The sequence below is a fragment of the Ooceraea biroi genome, chromosome 7 (genome assembly GCF_003672135.1).
Source record: "Ooceraea biroi isolate clonal line C1 chromosome 7, Obir_v5.4, whole genome shotgun sequence".
NCBI lineage: Eukaryota > Metazoa > Arthropoda > Insecta > Hymenoptera > Formicidae > Ooceraea > Ooceraea biroi.
Genome location: NC_039512.1, coordinates 6,878,368 through 6,899,484, shown reverse-complemented (window position 1 = coordinate 6,899,484; position 21,117 = coordinate 6,878,368). Strand labels below are relative to the sequence as shown.

At 46.4% G+C, this 21,117-nt stretch overlaps 1 protein-coding gene and 1 long non-coding RNA gene across 5 annotated transcripts in view; both read left to right on the top strand.

The window, feature by feature from the left end:
• The window catches only part of LOC113562260, a 39,933-nt gene extending 26,545 nt beyond the window's left edge, over positions 1–13,388 (top strand). Inside the window, exon 2 of the long non-coding RNA XR_003406776.1 lies at positions 6,911–13,388. This is a non-coding gene — a long non-coding RNA (uncharacterized LOC113562260). The remainder of the gene's footprint in view (positions 1–6,910) is intronic.
• Positions 1–21,117, top strand: part of LOC105282100 (homeotic protein distal-less) — a 79,480-nt gene that overhangs the window by 46,149 nt on the left and 12,214 nt on the right. The gene's annotated exons all lie outside the window — the stretch shown is intronic.

The window sequence follows — 21,117 nt, the reverse complement described above, 5'->3', positions numbered from 1 at the left end:
GTTAGATCGTGAGATCTGAAAGAGATCCCGCCCTATATCAACTAATGTATAAACTAACGGTGGTATATCGACTTTTATGCATACGGACACACGCACACACATATGAGAAAAGACGTGCCGCATTATGACCACACGTATCCGCGCGGCCAGCTTTGATCCGTCTTCGTTTCGCGTGCGATAACTATTCATAAGCGACGTTACACCGAAAACGACGTTACATCGGCCCCGCAGTACCCGTGTTTCTGTCATACAGTGTCGACAAGCCACTTAAAACGTGGCCCTCTCATCCCCCTCACGCGCCACCATACCGGGAAGAACGCCTGGACGAAACGCGAGAGTAAACTAGATATTAATGCAGACGCGTCGGACGTTGGGAGGGGGAGTGGACCATTATGAATTACTCGCGCATGTATATGTATGAGTAGCGCGGGCCTATGCATATTCATAAAATAATCCTCTTGACCCCGCGAGATCGGAGGCAGATTGTCGGAGTAACGCTGAAAGTGCTCCGACGGCGACGAGGGGGCACAAGAGCGTGAGGGCAAATCAAGATGCGGTGTTGCATTGAAGGATGCGCGTTTCCTACGCCGGTGGACGTGCACGATTCCCGGCGATGTATGCCCGTGAGTGCGTTTGTGGTGGGCGGCAAGCGGGCATAAATAAAAAGTGCCCAATAAAAGGAACATAAATAAAGGACGATTGCATGCGAGCGAAAGTATGAAGAGATGAACATTTGATACGCTAAAGGTCGTGGAAAGCGATATTTTGCAATACATTATTATGATATATTGTTCTGTAAAATCACTGTACAGATTATACGCATTTATCTAAATAAGTAAATTTTATAATTGCAGAGCAATAAGAGACTTGAAACCGAATTTTCTCTAAAAAATGCAAAGCGGAAACGAAGCCGAGCGGGCTCAGAAAATCAAGACGGTATAGGACTCTTGCCCGTTGTTTTGCGGTGCAAATCGCTTTTCTTAACTCAATTACAATGCCCACGCTTTTAATGACGCCCGTAATTACAGCGGCAATGTCAAAGTTAATTAAAGTTGTCGGATCGCTATCTTACTTTCATGTCGAGGCCTACGTAGCGCAACGGCGTTACCGAGTCATCGCCATGGCGGAACTTTCAGTGGGCCAAGTGCGTTTAATCCTCCGACGAAATCAAAATAATCTTGTATAATTTAGTACAGGAGCACGCGCAAGTTCAAAGACACAGCGATTAATTAAGATATCGACTCTGTCTCTTATCTCCTCCACGAATTATAAAACACGAACGATATGAAATTTTAAACGCCATCCAAAATTACATCTTTGAAATAACACGGCGCTGTTACGTGTGTACACACGCAAGAGTTTAGGAAAATTACTCGGCACGATTCTCTGCGATAGAGCGACAGCCAGGCTACTTTTTTTCTGACTGGTTGCCTTGCTCTTGCTGGCGAGACACAGACATCAACGCAACAGGCCGCTTCCCTTCCTTTCGCGACTTGCTCGAACTCGTTAGGCTTTATCGCGCGATATGTTTATGATTAGATTACCTGCTCCGCGGAGGATATTACATTCAAGATTTATGTTACCCTGCGTAAATGGTATTTCAAATTTCGATTTGACTCACAATCAGCGAAACGTAATCTTCATTACACGTTGCGTGTTGAATTTAGGATGCTGATTGACCGGAAAATAAAATACACGATAATAATGATTTCTACGTAACGTGGCAATTTTCCATCCGTGTCCGGCATCGGGCGGCGAGCACGCGCGAAAGCGCGCCGCACGGAATTCCATTAAGGTGATAATTACGCAACTCATAAATTTACCACGAGCCGGAACAAATCGCGACGGGTGTCATCCCGGCGGCGGTCCTTCGCAGTTCATAACTTAAGGATTAACGAGCTGCCAATGTTTGCAGATCGTAATAGCGAGATCCTCTGAAACGAGAACCTTTCGGTGCCGTTATCGGCGCGCGAGTCGTTGCGCCGCTGTATAAGTCCGCCGCCCTTCTAGATTAAAAATCCCCACCGGTTAACGATCGCGCTGTTAACGACTGCGAAATTCTCACGTTGACGAGCGCAATGGAACACCGTTCGCTCGCTCGCTCGCTCGGCTGCCGCGCCGCGAAAAAAAATATTCCTCTTCCGTATCGTCTACGGCATGGCAGATCTGGCGCGATGTATGCACCGACCGGTTGCCCACGGATAATCATCAAAGTCGTAAGGGCAACCGGCTGCTAATGAGGCCGCCTCGTTACGATCTGTCGATTAAAATCTATCTACCGACGTTCGCGTATCTCGCGGTGGCCGCGTGCACCCGCATGCGGTCTGCATACTCGCTGCGTTCATTGATATCGCGCCGTCGTAGCATATACATACTTGCAAAAAAACTGGTTTTCTACGGCTCCGAGAGTCTATCTTTCTGGGGCAGCGCTGTCCCTTACGTGGAGATTAAGCTATCGGTAAACAGAACGAAATGCGAAAGTGTTGTTGAGGAATGTACGGTGTAAAGTAATTTATTCGTGTCTCTAGTGGTTTTGCGATTGCGAGACTGCTAAAGATCGAAGACAATCGCGATTTGAAACAGCGCTGAAGGAACAGAGGACTAAGCAGAAGCGGACAGATGAAAAGGAATATTCAATAGTGGGAATGTGAAAAAAATTCAATTGCGCAATTTATTCGAATGATCGTTTAGGTGTAATAAATGCTCTCCGGCTTTACCGCGTGCATTCATCATCAGGCGGCAAAACGTGCGTATGACGCGGGCAAAAAAGCGCGGGAAAGAAAATAGGCGCGCTTCGATAAACGTGTAAGGAAGGCGAGGTGAGAAGCAAAAGAAAAGGGCAAGGATCGCGAGTGCGAGTAAAGAACTCGCTCCGCAATCGGCGCGAAACCGCGAGGCGTAATGAACGGTTCCGCCGCTTGCCGCGGACGCATTTTTACGCGCTCCTGATACTTCCAGAAGTGTCGTAAGACGAATTTATCGCGGCTCTCCCGTATTGTATTTCCTAAACGGCGGCGCCGATGACAAGCGTATAATTTCAGCTTTATGTTTTGCTGCCGCGACGTGTAGCGATACCCGCGATTACCTCCACGTGTCAATGGAAATGATTAAGGACTGAAATAGGTTGCTAACGACCGTTCGCTGCACTGATCATTATGCTGATAAGCATTACGCTCGGTTTAGTAGGTATCGATCGTTCCGCTCGGTACAGAAGTAATTAATAAGTACGGTGACTACGAGAAATACATCGAGAAAACGATTTTGAATGATGGAGCACATATTATCGCACTGTTCTATTCATTATCATGAATGAATGAATCATATCGCGATTCAAATGATAATGAACGTAACACGTAGAACGTTGCAAAAATATCGCAAGTTCGAGAATTTCTACACGTTGTAATGTTCCCTCCGAGCCATAAGTGCAGATGAAATTCTTCGCTAACGACCGTTAATTTTTTGATTACCACGTGGAGAAACACACACCGCCGTACCAGACGACGGAGTTGCTCTCGCATTAGGGCAGTCCTCCGCGAGTTGAAACGAGAGGGATAATAGGCATTCCACGCCGAAACGAGGCGCGAGGTGAGAAGCAAAAGGAAACACCGCCGGGATATCGTGGAAATAGAGCCTGCAGCGTTTTATGCGCCCGATGCGATGCGAGTACGCGCGCGACTTTCCGTGCCGCACCGCGCCGCGATTTTACGTTCCGCTCGTTTCCACAGCTGCAACATGGAAATCCGGGGCGTTTTTACTGCCCAGTTGCCGGGTTATCCGCGAAGCTACAACTTGGGGGCAACTTTATGGTTCTGCTCGTCCTCGCGGACACATCGCGCTCGAACTTGCGCGCGGTACCGCCCCGCGTGTTGCTGCTCGTAAGCACCGGAGGAGGAAGACACCTGATCGCCGTTATAGTAGCGCAGGCATGCTCGTGGACGACGGACGAGCGGGCGCGGCTCGTGAAAAGTGGCCTGAAACGAGCCTCGCTCCCTTCTCCGTATCCGCAGCACGGAATTAACGACCGCGAGCTTGGAAATTGCGTATTTAACCCGCGAGCGTTCTCAGCGTGCGCGCCGCGTTCACATCGGCAGAGAATTAGTTCCTTCTCGGTGCCGTCGTTAGACCGAGTGTCGTAGCTCGTAACTGGATCTCTTTCCTCTTTATCCTTGTCTGTATTCTTTTGAAAAATTTCAAGGAAACAGGAAACGGTTTCCTAGTTCGAAACACGAAGGAGTGAATATAGATATAGCGCGGCAAAAATTTCGATGCACGCACGATGAAGTAAGCCATACGCACGTTCAGCTCCGTGTTGCCTTTGATATAAACCACCCGGTTATTATTTAAGTGGTAGTGGAGTCTCCAGGCGCGCCACACGTTATTTAAATGTACGGTCTGATGCGATCGTAATGTCCGTCACAATAATTCATATATATGTACATGTAATTGCTGCGGGGGGAGAAACGCGAGAACACCTGATCGTCGTAACAGGCAGGCTTCAGAGAACGTAAAACGTAAACGGGCGCGCTGCTCGTGAAACGTATCTTAGAAACGAGCCGCTCGCGTTCGCATTCGCCGCGCGTAGCATCGGAATTAACGAGCCGCGAGATGCACACACCCGCCGCTACGAGAATTACGCGTTTAAGGATACATTGAGATCGGCAGCAATCTCGAGCAATTAACTCGCGCGCGACGCGGCCAAAACGCGCGCGAGAAGCCGCTTACTATGCTATCGGCTGAATTTCGAAATTCATTCATTGCAATAATGGCTTCATTTACTGGCGTGCATACTGTCTCGGACTCGGTTGCATCATCGCGCTATTAATAATGCGGCAGTGAGCAATCATAGTTGCCGCGAAGTTCTCTATTAAAAAGGAATTTTCTATTTCTATTAGAAATCGCGCAGCAGGAATTTATAACGAGAGAAACGAACGAAAAGTTTACGTGTATCATCACCGAAAGCATCAGCAATCCATTTTACGGATTAAAAGAGGAAAAATCGTTGTGTATACTCAGCGTGTATACTCAGTCGAGCGTTCACACAAGCAAACGCATAAGAAAGTGCGTAAATGAAACATGTTTCGACGCTCCCGCGATTCACACGCGTGGTTTATGGGCCATTTTTGTTGTTCCATCGCCGGCTCTCGAGTGTTAAAAAGCATGAGAGCCACGACCTATCGACTGGTAGCCCCTCGACGATCGTACGGCTCCATTGGTCATGTCCTCTTTTTTTCCAGCGCGTCATCGCTCCACGCTCCGATTGGCCGGCACCCGATACTCCCGTGTCACGGTAAAATTAAGCGGGCTTTTAACGCAGTCCCGCATTTGGGGAATCCCCCCTCGACCATCGCTCGTCAACGATCGATCTTTATCCAATACCGGAACAGGAACGACCTCCCTCCATGATAAAAGAGCATGGCGCTCGCGCGACGAGAGAACATCTTTTTTCGTTTATTGCAAATATATTATCTTTCCCTTCGTTTTGGATATTTGACAATGTTTTCTGTCATGTAACGTTACTCTAAATGTTATAACGTCACATAAAACAAGATTAGAGTTATGCGATTTTGTAAATATAGTACAATGCATCCGTGAAAGATACATGGTAAAGCTAGGAGAAGTCATATATCTGAAAATAAAAACCAAACAACCGTAACGTTATAACTACCACACAGGAAAGGGTAGAAAACGCGCTGACGGCGGCGCGTATACACGGCGGCCGGTAAAAATGCATCGAGGAGAGGCGATAAATTCTGCGCGAGTCACATGGAATCGGACGGCTGATCAGGACGGCAGAACGAATTTAATGCCGACATGCCTCTTTCGGGAGACTGACTGCGTTTCGAAATAGTTCCGAGGACCTACCCTTCCGGACGACAGACGACGAACGGGCCTACGGGCATTGATGCGTACGAAAAAGCGCGCGCATGTCCGCCGTGCCGGCCCACCGGTCCGGCATTAGGGAAATATTCAAATAGACCTGCGAGGCCTGCATTGTTATTCTACCGTGAAAACGGCTGGCGTTGTTACCTTTTATTAGCGTAATTTGTCCTATTAACCGTTTCCCAACCACCACCTTGTAACGGCTTTCCCCTCACGACGATCGTCGCATGCCGCGCCTGGAGGGCCCCGTATCGCGACCCACGCGCGTTCCATAATTGACCCCCTCTGATTAACTGGCCTCTGATTAATGAAGATTCCTGAGCGATGTACACGAATCTCCCCCAACAGCCCTTAACCTTCCATCGATCTGTCGCAACCGACGGAATAAATCCATACGGAATGAATTCACGAGGTATCGCGAACGGCGAAATATTGGCTCCATTGTTCTTTGCTTAATTAATTAAGTGATGATGCCAATGATGCTGCAAATTATGACTGAAAACACTCGCTACAACGTTGCCTTGTACGGCATTGATGATCGTTAGGTCTGCGAGCTGGCGAAATATCGCACGCACGTTGAAGTATAGAGCACTTGGTAGATCCTAGGAAGGCCCACGCCTCGATGAAAGTTCTCCATGAAGGCTGACTCACCGATCGAGATTAATGAGCGTGCGCCTGAAAGGCGCCGGGAAAACAACATCGAGCTTCCTAAGGTCACGTAATGCATTGTCTTGTGCGAAAATCGTGCCTTTACGTGCGCATCTAATAAGCACCGGGATGTTCCCTAGATGAAGCGGTAATTAAAACGCACTCACGCACCATGCGCGGCGCTTTAAACGGGCCAATTTTCCGATTAAGCCTTAACTGTACCGGCCTACTATCGCGATCTCCGCGCTACGCTCCCCATTCTAAATGAAATAAACCGAGCTCGCGTTATGTGATCTTTACGAGAAAGCTTAAGTAATATGATAAGCGTAAGTTTTAACACAAGCGTGCATAATAACTAAAGATTGTATTTTCTTTGTTGCAGGTAATGCAAGCGTTTGTAATCTCACAAGAAGCGAGAGCCGGAAGATTGTTAGCTTTTCAAGATAAGTGAATACTCGTATGAACAGCTAACTCATTCTGCCCTGTCATCATTAATCTCTCCGCGGCTAAGCTGTCGATCTTTTGATAATCTCTCTTGTGAATAGACATGCATTTTGTATTTTTGATAAATCTGATCTATATCATAATCATGACAGTATTCTATCTGTGTAAATAAGATTGGAATAAATCGCTCTTCTGTTGATCTGTTACAACTACCACGTTCGTCGCGATTCGATAGCAGGAGATTTATTAAATAAATTGGAATATTTGCGCGTCGACCGAGCATCCCGGAACAATCGGACTTTTACAGGGGCGAAATGTCAGTGCGACTGTAAATCGACTCTCGCCTGTCGTCGTCTCGAAAGCTCGCACATCCACACGACGCGTCCCACTTTTCCCCCGTGTCGCTCGCTCGCCAGTGATTTACGTACGACATTTGTATGGGACATCCATAAATCGAGTTCTCATGTTCGCCGAAAAATCAGTTTGTGCTCCAATTGACCGCGAACTATTGAAACAAATCTGCGAATACTCCAGTAAATGTTATAATTAAGACAATCTTAAAAATTTTTTTAAAATCAGAGCATTAGTGCGCTATAGAAACAATGGCTTGAAGTTGAAGAATATCAACTCACATGCTGAACATTAAAAATTAATTTTGCGCAAAGATTTGTCAATATCCAATTATATGTCAATGTCCGACAGGATTGTAGGTCGCATAACGTCAAAAAGATATTACGCTTTGAAGATTAGATGGGTGATGAACGTATCACCTAAAAGCAGGACGTGTGGTTGTCTTAGTCATACCTAAGTAGAATCGCGATGATCGCGATATCATCTCCGCCTCCCTGCGTTCTCCGTGCGTTCTTACGCAACCATCTCACCTTGCCGCGAAAACGCAAGACAATGGTCCGACGTGAGACGAACAGCACGAGAGATATACCGGAGATACAGAGATGATTCCGTCGATGTGTCCAACTGCTGGAAACACCACCATATTCAAATACGGATGCGACATCTTTCTCTTTCTCGGCGCGGTTCTTTTGATGAGGACACGCTCGCTAATGATTCATCAGTGGGGCAAAGAACATGGCGAGTGGCCTGGAGGTATTCGCGGATGATGAAAAAAGACACGACACCGTCGCGGTACTTAATCGGTCTTCGCGGAAAAAAACAATTTTCCAGGCCGGGATTTCCTCGTGCGAGAATTATTAGCTTGATTGTTATTTATTCGCTCGACGCATTTGTGAAATTAATGAGATCGTTAGTCTCGTAATTTCAACCATGAAAATGATTGATATTATTGTTTGTCGTGTGAAGAAAAAGTTTTTCAGATGCATTGTTATTCTCTTTTGCTCTAGCTGACATTCTTATTACATATTAAGAATTGTTACATCAGAGTATTCTTATATTACGATTATATAAAATGACGTTAAATTCGCATAATAATTTAGTAGTAATTTAATATCAGCTTTTTACTTTCTGTTGGATTTTAATATCCAATACAAGTAAAGAGATATTTTCTTAAGATTACATTGTTGAAATTTTTAGAATACAGCTTTATAAGTTACGATTTAAAATGCGTTGGAGACTGAGACTTAGGAAACATTTTCGGTAAAGCAAACTAGGAAGGATAAATTTGTTATTGCGATAAATTCACGCTTTTAAAACCCACAGGTGCACACGTGTGTCGGCATCGTCAAAGATCAGCTATAACATTAAGAAAAAGACAAACAAAAACTAAATCAAGGAAACAACTAGCCGCCGCTCCATATAAGAATCGATATAGATGAAGTAAAAAGACTCGATGTGTTGAAATCCGAACATATTCGCGTTCTGCCTAACAAATATAAGAAATGCAGTTTTTCTTTCACAATCTTGCGATTGCAACGGGCGCTGATGTAGCAGATTATTGGAAATTATTCACGGAGTATGTAACTGCCATTATAGAACGTTATCGACGTACGGAATGAAGTTGCACGAAGGAAAATTGAAATGTGCTGATCGGTGAAAGTACTTCGGGTAACCAGTTATGCGGCAGGATAGATTAACCCTACGAGATGTGCGTTGTACAATTTTTATTTGTGGCCGATTGACGTAACAGCTAGTATAGCGATTCTCGTTTGCTTCAAAAGCGCATATAATCATGCAAAGCTGTTCAAATCGGTGCTTGATCGTACAATTCCGTGCGCGAAACACAATGTGACTTCAATTTAAAACGTTAGGATGTTAAGAGAAGGATGTCAAGAGAAGGATGTCCTGCGCCCAACATATCGAAAATTTAAATTCACTACGTAGGTTAATCGAAGGAAGACAACGACAGCTCGTCCGGCACCTCTTGAGCGATTATTCATTCGCTGGTCCTTTCTTTATCTTTCTCTCTTGCTTCTGCCATTGTTACCGTCGTGTAGGCTCAATAGAATCAGCAAACAATTTATTACGCCTACTCCTCGGAGCGCATCTACGCGTTTATCAACGATCGCTTGGTGCTCCTTGTGAACGATCACTTCTTCAAGTCGAGCCTCTGAAGACAGAACAGCAAATGCTGATTCTGAAGTCCTCTTCTTTCGCGTGAGCACATGTCCACCCGCGTTAGTACATGCCTGCGTTAAAAATATTTTATTTTAACGAATACCGATTAACATGGACATGTTTTATTATTCGATTATTCGATCGATATCAATCAAATATCAATATCTCATTAATGTAATAGTTTTAAAATTAAAATACCGCTAGCGGTATTCACGAAAGTGTACTTATATATATAAGTTTCAAAGATTTATTGAAAATATTGTTTATTAGAAATTTCTCCGTAAAACATTTCCTATGCGATGTTTTTTTTAAACATTAATGCCTATCTATGGACTTTAACTTGAGAAGATAGTGCTAGCAGCGTAATAACGATAATAGCAAATTCGAACGACACGTATTGCCGTTTGCAGCAATGATCATATGCGTAACGCGCGAGTAAATGATACAAATCAGCTCTATGATTGACGCGACTTCATGACAGTATGCTTCCTCTTTCGTGCAAGATGCGAGATTTATGTATGCATAAGCAACGAAACCAGTTTTAATCATACTCACGATGCTATTATACGGAGAAATCCTTAACCGGGGAGAGAGGGCGGAATTTGGAATGAGATGATTACAGCGGTTCCCGTATAATGATCTCGCGTAATAATCCGCAATGAGTATGCGGATTATATTAGCAAGTGCAAGATGTAATATTTAGATACGTTCTTTTCGTTGATCGACACTCTCATCTTTAATATCAACTTATATCGATTATCTCATATCTTGGAAAGATTTGCCGTTTCCCATTATTACACTTTTTAACCTTTGTTCATAACGCAAACGAAATAGAAAAATTGTAATAATCAAGACGAAGGCACGCAACTTACGAATACGTTCTTACGAGCTTACCACCGTGATAACAACAGCTAGATTTCTGATAACGCCCGTTTTGTGCTTGCATCCCTCTCACCAACGTTAAAGATGGGATTGCTTAATTCTCAGAAGAGCTCGTGTTCACGATAAATCTCAGACGCGCGTTAATAAATGAACAATCGCGAATCTAGACCGACGATAAGTTCGCCCGCCCGCGCTCCCGCACGCACGCACGTCCACACATATACACGCGAGTGTGTACGTGTACATACCCACCGAAAGATTTCTAGGGCGATAAAATCTCGCGAGCGAGGAGCCCATGTCCCGTAACTATCTGCCGGTACCGTCTACGTTTTCGTGAGCTAGCAGGCCTTTAAAGCGAGGACGGCGGAGGAGAACTTGTGAACGGGTACGACATTTTCCACGAGAACGAGCTGCGCCTTGCTAACTTGCCCGAGTAAAAGCGTGAAATTACCGGCAACCGGGGTAAAATTACACTCCTCCCTCCCATCTCCTCCCCGGCCGCCTCTTCCTCGCGCATCTTCCACCGCGCTCATCGCCGTGTCGTCTCTTTTTCTTTCCCCAACATCCAGCTGGCAGAACCCGCTCGAAAATTGCATGTGCCCGCTATGCGCCGAAGAGTACTTCGGATAATGCGGCTGCGGCTTACGGGTCCTGCTCCTCGCAGCTTGTGTATGATGCGTGCATGTGCGTCCGCTCGATGGGAATTTGTGCATGCTAGCGTACGACGCTGCGTGCTCTGTCTCGGAACGCTCGACGTGACAAGATCAGATCTTACGGTAGTACAGTCATAATCCGGGACAGCGACTCGTTAATCAACGGAAGATGGGATTTCATTGGACCGCGTGTTCCGCGCGAGATCGACAAAAGTGAGGACTATAAATCTTCCGTTATCCTTGCTTCAGTTTCGTAAGAAACGATCGCACGCTATATGCGAATGCGGAAGCGCGCTTACGACGGACGCGACGCATCGTGACGCGTTTTTCTTGCCACCTATCTGGCTGTGCGCTGTCGCATCTGTCAAAGCGTTAACGCTAAAAACCCAGGACGAGTTTATATAAGAAAGAACACCACTGAAAGCTGTGTCGAACGCGAGTGTTTCCAGCCGTTACCGGGGGTATGCGCCTGGAAAGTGCAGCGGTACACACGCGCTCAACACAATGTACCGTTCCATCATCTAACCGTAAGCCCGTAACACGTGAAACCGCAACGCGTTGCATACGAATCTCTGCTCCATCATCATTTACGGCCTGTGTCATCGTGCCGCATCTCTCCGAATTCTAACTTGACTCCGCGCACTCCGCTTCGTCTTCAGACACGCTCCGTCCACCGCCGCGCTGTCCGCTTCAGTCATTCAGCGCGCAAAACGTGAAATCTAGATCTAGGCGCGCGTAATGCGCCTCCGCATTGATTCCTAGAAACGTAAATCCTCCCGTAACGTTCCGCCGACACTTTAAAATGTAAATTCCGTGCCAGCAGCGCGCGGCAACTTCCGGCCGACCGCGTCCGTCGATCGGGCGATCGGGCCGCGCGCGAAGCGGGTTAGTATACCGCGATCATCGCGATCAAATGGAAACGTTTCTCTTCCACGTAGCGGCGCGTATGCTAATGATCGCCGGGATTTCCCGGCGGTGAGATCGCGGATCCCACGCGGATCCCGCGCGGACGAGATAAGACTTTATCTCCTGGTGCGTCATATTACGACTTACGCGCGGCGCACCGGTGCGCGTACAGGCGCATCGATGCGCGCTGCCGCGGTGTACGCGCGTGATATAACGCACCATCCTCGCCAGAAGGGAATCTACTTCATCATCCTGCGGCCGCGCGGTAGCACGGCGCGATGTCACTCGCTCTCGCCGAGTTTCCGTCCGTTTTATTGTAACGTACTTACTGCTGTAAACACGAGTCGGTCTGCTGGTCTGCCGCTGCTGCTGCTGCTTCTGCTGCTGCTGCTGTTGCTGCACGCTTTTTGCACGCGGCATTTGCATACGCGGCCGTGCATCAGAAGCGCAGGACGGTTCGACGCGATTCGCGATTGCAGATAAATCTCCGGGGCCGATGGCGACTTGCTCTTCCGGCTTGCGAAATGCCACAAACTCCTTTGATAGCGATGAGCTCTCTCTCTCTGTCCTTTTTTCTTCACGTTTCCCTCTTTCTTTCTCTCGTACTTTTTTCAAGTGTGATTTAGAGTGATTTAGCTTTGAACGCGCCACATCCGCTTGCGAGGATCGATTATTGCGGAATTTTTATTGGTGGCACGTGAATCTACTAATACGCGACTCGATATTCTTTGACGATCTCGTGTCCGGTTGCGGTGGCGCGAAATTTTTCCTGCTAGATAGGTGTAAAGTCCGATAATTCTCGTTATTGTTTGTGAACGTAATAATTGTCTTAGATTCCTGCTGAGTTTCCCGATGTGCTCGTAATTGCTATGAAATGTATATTTTCCATTCTCCTAACACAATGGTTTTCCGTTTGAAAAGTCATTGTGTTTCGAAGTTTTATAAGACATTATGCACGATAGAAATATCGCTGAAGTCATTTACTTCGTACGGCGCCTGCGTATCTATCACGTATATTTAAGCGTGCTCCTGTCCAATTCCACAAAGAGAAGAAAGACTGCTTGGATGACCGGTATACAATGGATAATGAATGGGTGCGAATAAATGTGCGTGCATTAAACGTTTCGCGGTAACATTAGTTCCGCCGTTTCCTCGCGGCGTATCTTACACCTGTTCATTCGCGCTAACTCGCGTTCCTACTTTCCTAGCTGCACATGCACAGATGAAGACGTAAAAGACTCGCCTTTTGCGCGATCCGCCTGTGCATCGAACTGCGTTCGCTTTCGTGGAAGCTAAAGTCCTTTTAGGTGACCGGGAGGAGCCTGGCTTCGCGCTCCGCTGGACCGCGCGCGAGAGCATTTCTAGACTTTTACGGAAATCTGACGGCAACATTGCGTGCGCCATGTACAGGCGCTCGGTGGCGAACGACCCGACCTAAACCATAAAGTACACGCGTAAAGGATTGCTCCGGTGACTTTCGAGCAGCGGACACACGTATCCATGAACACGCTCGCGAAAAAGAAAAAAAAGGAAAAAAGAGGCGAGAGAGAGATTGAGATGTCGACTCGCTTGGCGGAACGCTCGCGTTTCCTCTTCCGCGATCGCGATCGCGAAAATACGAGCTGGTAAGCATCAGCGAGGAGATGGAAGAGATGTAGGGGCAGCTGCAGAGATCAGATGCGAAACAGATAAGAACGTACATGATGACGAGTTAAATGCGGAGGCAACATGATGTGCGATATAAGCGGTTGAGATTTAAAAACCCTTTGTAATGCAAGAACATATTAAAGTGTTAAAATTATCTAGATGTGAATGCATTAGCATGATGATACTTCAATATCCAAAGACGTGTAGTACCTATCGATGGTGCTCTTAATTTCTTTTCAAGTTACGTATGGAATGTTGTTTTTACTATCGATCTTCTGCTGATTAAGACGGATCATGATGATGGATTAGGAATTGGAGATTTATATGCGATTTTTTTATTTTCCATTTTTTATAAAGATATTTTTCCCGTTTTTTCCGATTAGAGTGATCCTTCATGTATTAATTCTCACGCGATGTTACACAGTACCGATCGACTCCGCAACCGCTCGGCAACCTGCTAACTCGCGCCAGGTGCGATTCGAAGCGCGAGGCGCTCGCCGGAGCGAGACTCTTGGCGCGGCGCAATGATTTTATCGCGCGGTGAGGACTACGTATTCAGGGATACCGTAGGTGCTTCGCGTAGGAGCCACTCTAGTTGTTGTGTTCCGAGAGATAGATCGAGATAGTCGCATTGTCCCGCCTCGCCGTCGAAAGTCGCCTCATTGTTGCGTTAATGGAAGGAGCAAGCCGAGTGCCAAGTTTCGCTGAAACGCGAGCGTGAACGGGATGGAACTTTCAGCATAATAGCGTACTTGTCATGCAAATACGAAAGAAAGATAAGTTGGGGAATTCGTAATACTGCCGAATGTGAATCTCTCACCCCGTCTGCAAGGAAGATTAACGGTATCCGCACTTTACATTCGCGCACGTGGCGCGAGATTCGGATGTATTTTTCATTACGTCTAATCCGCAATCTTCGCAGTCTCCGCACGTCTACGAATCTGCCGTATCTACCTGTGTCGCGGAGCGGTACATCAGACGATATCCGCTAATATTCTACCGACGCATCTTGCCGCGTAACGGCGGGAAACCGGTCGCGCACCGGAAGAACGGCACAAACCCCGATGATCGCGTAAGATCGAGTAAGATTAACGTTGCCACATACAACAACGGTTTTAGACGCGGTTGAAGCGACAACGTAAACGTGACCGTGGCTTAGTGGGACGCTGACCACGGCGTAGGAACGACCCAGGGGACGAGGATCTACACCTCGATGAGCACAGCACGACATTCTCCTCGCCCCTCTCGCGTCCCAGTATATACGGTAGTCCCTCGTTCTCTTCCTCCGCGGCCACTACCAAGAAGAAGGTCCCTTCTCTCCCTCTGTCTGTCTTCTTCTCTCTTTCTTTCCCTTCCTTTTCATCGGTTGTCTCTCTTCTCTCCTTCGTTTCCCCAGCCTCTCTCTCTCTCTCTCTCTCTCTCTCTCTCTCTCTCGCTCTCTCTTTTCCTCTTTCTCTTTCTTGTCCTGTCTCCGCTCATCGTCCTCGAGCGCGTCCACCACGATTGTCCGGTAAACCATGCTGCGAACCGCTCACCGTGACGAAGGTACCCACCTACAAACGAGGACTCATTCCGGCTCGTGGAAACTCGCGAGAACAGACATGGGAATGTCCGTCGGGCCCCGTGCCAGACCCATCGGGAAAATTGCAAAGCGACCTGCAGTTTGAAGCTGACCCTAAATGCGTTACTGTGCCGAGGAAAATATGTACGGTTTGTGTTACTCTTCGAAACAGTCGTTGAAATCTACTTGCATCAATCATGTTTTCGGTTACCTGCATTGCTCTTATCAAGAAACGAGTTTTAAATGTATACTTGTAATTACCAATACTTTTTGTCAATGTAATGTCTATGCAATTATATTATTATGGTATAAGAGAATTATTAATTGCTAACGTGCTAATTTACGTATTCAATCAAGTTTTTTGATTATGTTAAATATACGTATTTATGAAAAAGCAGAGTCCGGAGTTTTTCGGCTTTGACCAGCGAGCGTTGTAATTTCAGTTGAGAAACCGCCTGTAAATCACTGCATCTCAATTAGCGTAGGGAATAAACGAGCGCTAATTAATTTTAATGACCCCATAAAGCTAATAGCTCGTATCATAAAAATACTATCGCCCTATTAATCTTGACACAACGGGAAGATTGATAATTATTACCAATGTAATCACGTCGAATGAACAATTGCCTGCACTCAAACTGCGATCGACCGACGTTTCCGCGTCGTGGCAGGCAGATATCAGCACTTTCGCGGCCCTAATGACCGTTTGTCGATTTCCATCGAGGACTCGTCGATTTTACAGAGACACGCTTCTCGCTTCAAGTGCGGCGAGTTGTTTTCCACCGCGAATGTAACGCGGTAACGAGGTTGAGCGAGCAAGGAGGTATTCATCGGCGGAGAGGATAGAGCGAAGCGATGCGCAGCATGATGGAAGCCGGGATCGGTTCCTATGCGTGCAATTGCATGAGGATGAATAGGGTCTTTGTGTCTTGCGAACGACAGCCGGCGATATACAATAACGGTGCCCGACGATTTCTCACGTAACGCAGGACCACAGATTGCCGCTGATCCTGCGGAAAGGTCTCGCGCAAAGTCGCACTCCACCGTCTTGAAGGAATAACTGAAATCAATCGAGGCTTACGCTACGCAGCGTGCGATATGAAAGAACTTGGATCTTTTTGTTGGCTTAGGGGAATTGCATTGATCAAGAACCTAGGCGATAATGAAAATTTATTAAGGAAGTTAGGAAAATTTACGTTTCCTCTCCGAGAAAAAGAATATTACTTAATTATGGAAAACTATTATAATTGGATTGCTTGCGCTTTCGTGCAATATCGTGCTTTCCGAAAGAAAAATTAATTAATTTTGAAAGATTAATAGTATCTTGTATAATTTAAGTATCAAAACTCTCCTCTCGCTCTTTGTAGCGAAACATTATGAAGTATAAAACGCTAATTGGAAGATTCGAGCATCTTGAGAGAATCCACTATTAGCAGGTTTGATGAGTATAGAACTGTACATTTATGTATAGCATTTTATACGTGATGCCATACCTGCATGACGTACTTTCCGCAAAAAACGGAACAGACTACTCGGTATTGACTCGAACACATATTGAACCTGCTCAAAAATGTCCGTCAGCGAAAGAATCGCCGACTCGATCTGTTCGCGGCGCATTAATCGCACTTTAATTGCGACGCGGCAGCGCTATTTCTGCCTGGTCATTCCTCAAGATCTAATAAATCCGCGCGAGACGCATCACCGACGGACGTTGATGGATGACAACCACTGATTGGTATCCGCGGACGTGGAAACGGAAAGCCGGGAAAAATACCGGGGAGTAAAAAAGCGCCGGGAGAGCGAGAGAGAGAGAGAGGAAGAGAGAATGCATCGGCGTACGCGCGGTGGTGATGTAACGCCGTTATGAATATGTACAAAATAACAAATGACGATGGCACAAAGGAACGGTGACGGTGTTGTGCCGTTCCGCGTGCGGCGCGTATTCCGCTCGTCACGGTGTCACCGTTGTGAGCGGCACGTGAGCCCACTACGGAATTGCGTTTCGATTTCAACCACTTTTCGTCTGTTTGCGCGACCTCGTGCTGGCGTGGCCGCGGCTCGGCGCGGCGCGGCGCGGCTCGGTTCGGCGCAGCGTGCGGAGCGGACGCGAGTGCGCGAAGCGTATAATAACGATATCGCGATAATCGCGCTTCCGATTAAGATTTCACCGGACAAAGCTAGCACGCGCGGCTTTGTGTCGCGAGCGGCCGACAAAACGGCAGAGGCGATTGTGGGGCAACATTGTGTGAGCTACATCGCGTTCGCGATGCTATTATCACGCCAGAGAAATAGTAAAACTCGCGTGTCGACATGGCGATTATTTTAGGGCGGCGAAAGCGCAGGTCGGGTGGCAAGTTACCTGTCTGCTCTTTGCGCGCTGCATTTTTCTCAAACACGTATACAAGTGACTATAGGTACTTGAATCGTTCAGGAGTCATGTGTGAATCGCATTAGGAGCGATCAAGATTGTTCCTTTTTGAAAAATATTATTCGTGCAAGTATGAAGAGCGCTTAGCTGAAATCCAGGCGCGAATTTCACACAACACGCGAAGCGGGCCGCTCCTGATAAGATCTATAACTCCTTTTACATTATCGTCGGATTTCGACGTTAATCTTTCCCGCTCCCTGCAATCGTTCTTGCAATCGTACATATAAAAAAAGAAGCAACCGTGAACGAAACAAAAGCGAGGAGGACCGTTGCAATGCTGGGGAATTTCGTTGTTAAGGTGGCACTGCGCATCACCGATGCCAGGCAGGAAGTGGGAACTGCCGAAGCAGCGAGGGGCCCCCGATATGGCGACGAGGGAGGCGAGAGGGCGGAGGGACCGGCGTTGCATTGTGGGAGTGAGCGAGCGAGCGAAATGAAAAAAAAGGCATTATAGCATTATGCGAACGAACGGGGCCCTAGTGACGCATTTACACGGCTGTTATTATTCTCCCTGACCTCCCCTCCCTCCACCCTCCTCACCCGCCGATAGCTGGAAATGTAGGCGCTTATGATATCCGTCGTGTGTCCAACCAACCGACTCCTCCTCCAAATACGTGACATATGTTATCCAGCTGCGTCTGCATTGTGATTTTGGACATATCGGCGAGATGTGGAATGTGCATTAGCACTTAGCAGTCGCAGAAAAGATTCGGGTCTCTCGTAATCCCAGCAGCTAACGAGCGATTGCTGTTTCGTTAGATTTTTCAGCTTATCGGTTCTTGATAAGGCGTACGTACTGTCAACGTGACCCGGGACTTTATAATTTGTCAGTACACATCTCAAGAAAATATTAGTTTAGTTAATATTATTCTTTTTGCACATATTTCTCTCTTCTTTGTTTATTACTACTTTCGAGTCATTATAAATTATAATATATATATTATGATATAGCACATTCGTTGATCTATTCATTCAGGTCGCATAAAGCGTAAAAGATTGGATGAGAGGTAACTTCATTGCGCACCCTTCCCTTCGTCATATCCCGCGTGATTGACACTTTCTGAAAATCCTCGGGCAATATGCACCGGTATGAGGCACCGATGACGGATTAGTTTGTTACGGCTTTCGGACGCAGGTACCAGCCGCAGGTGCCGCGGGCCGCACCGATACGCGTGATTATTTATTGTGCGGGCAGATTGGATCATTCAGAATGCGTTGACGGGGGTGTCCTACTGTATAGCTCACTGTGGGATCAACTCGCCGTGGCAATAACTCGATTCAACCTGTGCGATACGACACAGTAATATAACTTTCAATTTCGCATGCACCTGCGTGCGTCAAGCTGCGAGAATCCAAAGAACGCATCATTTTAGTATTGCAATTCTTAATTCCGTCACGTGACTCTCATTTTTGAGAACAATGATTTTGCTCTCCAGCTAGATGAAAATTTTTGGAATGTTTAAGAAATATTTTATCAAATCGTAAACAATAAAATTAAAAGTACTGCTACTATCAAATTCTTATAAGTGTGTGTAACTTTGTAATCATAATTTTTATAACTTTCGTGCAGTATGTGTTTACTAATTACTAATTAATTATATCTCCTAAGTTATATGAAGACATGTCACAAATATCAGGACCGTGAATTATCCTATTAACTTCCTATTGCATCATTAGTCTCGCACGATCATCACTATCGCATCGCAGTAATTGTATTTAATTGTCCAGCCCCCGTTTCGATCAGACGAAGGATGAGTTACAATGAGGTCAACAATAGCGAACATAGATCACATAATGTAATTGTAGCCGAGTGACACTTGTTGATATGATTTCAAACTCTATTTTAAGCCGTCATAACAAAAATTACATATTAATATGTAACATAGGTACAAAGATTAATCTGATATTGTTAGAAAATAGAGAAATTTTTATTATAACGTACATAACATAATTTAAGATTTCAAGATTTATCGAGGATGGAATAGAGTGTCAGGTGAATTATGCAAAAATAGTTTGCCGATATCGATTTGCATTGCTAAGTAGAAAACATTTTTTCCCGAACGTTAATCAGGTTGCATTTATGACAAACGATGTAGTCTACTAGCCACTACGTGTGTGTCATCTTGATAGAGCAATATTGATAGTCAATATTGATAAAGCAAACATTATCGATTCGAAGCACCAAGCGATCGACTCACGACCTATTATGCAAAATAAGAGACAACAAATATACAATATTAGAACCGAAAAAATTTTCGCCGAGGAATGTCGCTTTCGTTTTCCGCGTTATTTCTCAAATATGTCATTAAGAAGACATTTAATAACGCAATTAATATCGACTCTGATGAATCTCCGAAACGTACGTTAACGATGTCTCGAGGGTCGACGTCACATCCGCAGTTTCAGCCATCCAAAAAGAAGGTCGCAACTTCTAGCGACTCATCCTTCCGCAAGTCCCCCGCGCGATGACTTCAAATCATCGAGCTGCATCGCGATCCAAGGATGCAGCCCCGACGCGGATCGAATTGATGGGAGCGTTTCCATTTATACAGAGATAATATTACACTCCTAGATGCCACTCATACATATTAAACAGCATCGCCTTCGATTCGCGCTGCACTTTTTCGTCTAAAATCTTGCCTGTCCCGCCGATCGCAAGCAGCCCCCTCTGGCCCCGCACCCTGGCCGTCGGCGTGTTCTCCCGCCCCCTTCGTCCCCTGGGCGACGATCCATCGCTCATTGAGTATGCATCAGCGATATCGACAGCGCGCGGACTGTTACCGAGTTCCTCGCCTGCAGCGACGTCGGAAGCCCGTTGCTGGTCGCGGCAACATCAGCGGCGCGGCAGCAACGGCGTCCTCGCTTCCTCTTTTTGCCCTCACGAGGCGAGACGGAGGCGAGGCGAGGCGACCACCGGCTGCTCCGGCGCAATTTTTGCTCGGCCGTTCGCGCGCGGCCGGCCGACGGCCATTCGACGCGCAGCGAGCCACGTAACACGCGCGTCTAAGTCCAGCCGAGAGATAACGACAGCTTGCCACCGTGCCTGCTGGTGCCCGTCGGCGTCAGGGTGCATTCGTATCCCTCGGCTTGCTCTTTCTGCCGTTCGGTACGCTCCTTTTAACTCGGCCGGCTCCGGGCCGCCGTGGATTCCGCTTGACACCTCGCTTGCGTCGCTGTTGCAACGTCGCTGGAAGTAAAGCGATTTTGATTGCGCTCTTGCGGCCGACGGCTCTATGACTCACTCCGAGTGTAATTTCATTTATTTCAACGAATATTTTTGCTACGACTAGGGTAGAAGGAAAATTGGTTTCTTCGTATAAAATGAGAGAGAGAAATAGAACTTGAAAAAAATTATCTAATAATAAATAATATTTCAATACTGTTCAGTATAACAGTATTGAAAATAACATTAGCTACATTTGTGATGCTCGTGGGAATGTTGGATTTAGGACAAAGTTTTGTCGAACCGTAGGATCTTAAAAATGACATTTTTCTCTTTCGAGCGGTACACAAATTGTGGGAAAAATTTGGTAGAAAGA